Source organism: Staurois parvus, unplaced genomic scaffold (genome assembly GCF_062004578.1).
Source record: "Staurois parvus isolate SC_StPar_1 unplaced genomic scaffold, SC_StPar_1.0 ptg000235l, whole genome shotgun sequence".
Taxonomy (NCBI): domain Eukaryota; kingdom Metazoa; phylum Chordata; class Amphibia; order Anura; family Ranidae; genus Staurois; species Staurois parvus.
The window spans coordinates 792501-793880 of NW_028318031.1; positions in this window are offsets into that span (position 1 = coordinate 792501).

Genomic DNA, 1380 nt, shown 5'->3' on the forward strand with positions numbered 1-1380 from the left:
GACACATTTCAAGGCTTCCTGCATCTCAGGAGAGTCTCTGCTGGTTACAGGCACTTTGGTGCTGGCCCGCGGTGGTGTGACGATACCATTCGGTGATCCTCCAGTGTCAGTCTCTGTATGCCCATCCTGCGAGGCCGTCTCTGAGCCACGGGTAATGTGGGTAGCGGGAACCCCTTCATGTTCAAGTTCCCCCGAGTTCTGATCTGATTGGATATCATACTCTACTAGATCACTAATCAAATCTTTACGTTTTTTGCGACCGACGTCCAATCCTCGTGAGGTACATTCTGCACTCAGATCACTTTTGCTCATTTTCTTGTATTCTGCTGCACCAGGCATAATTGCAAGCAAAGATAGAATAGAAAGTAGGAAAAGAAAGGAGCTGTTGCTATATGTCTCTCTCTCTCTCTCTCTCTCTCTCTCTCTCTCTCTCTCTCTCTCTCTCTCTTTCTAAAATATGCACCACTTGTTTCTAAGGACTGTTTCCATAAAGGTTACAATCCTTCAGCGCAGAGCCAATTTTTTAACACTGCACTGAAGCTCTTAATGCAACTATCCCACGTATGCTGCCAACAATATGTCACAATCGTGGCGTCAGACCCCAGACCTTCTCACCAAACTCGTGACCTAAGGACTAGCCAATCTAAAACCATGATGTGACCTGCGTAAAAATGCCACACCCAGCTGCAGCCTGCACAAAGATTTCCCAGCTAATGGGCCACAATCGATGTACCGGCAGCCTGGGCGATTGTTATTGGGTCAGGTTAATTAAGCAATTAACCCTTCACACTGCCACCACCTCCTTTTTGTACAGAGAAAGAGGAAACTCAGTTATCAGCTATAACACTATAATGATTGAGATAATCGTCTGTATAAAACGGTCATAACACAGGCCTGTTATACAGAAGGTTAAGCAAACAGTAGCGTTCTCTTTAGAGGCAGGGATTCGTAAATTGCAATACAGAGCTATAGAAACAGTTCAACACTTTCAGAAAGAAATATTTATTACTAAAAGGTCAAACGGGTGCAATAAAAATATTTACAGAAAAAGGATGTAATTAAGAAAGTGTACACTGAACGGTTCACGAGATCTATTTTTCTGCTTTCCTGTGTGTCCGAGACGAGTGACCCATCAAACTGTTCGCCTACTCATCATCCATCTGACGATATGTTCGGTTTTTATGTAAGTCTCTCATATTCCAAGATATGAGACATAGGGGAAAAATAGTTTTAACCAAGGTTATCTGATTCTGTCACCTACGCTGAGTTAAGTTTTATGAGGTTGGAATCTCTCTCAACTCCTGAGAAAGCTTGCCTAATCTCTCCCGAGGTGTGAAATAGCACAGCTTCTTGGGACAGTGAGGCACCTCCTGGCTCCCT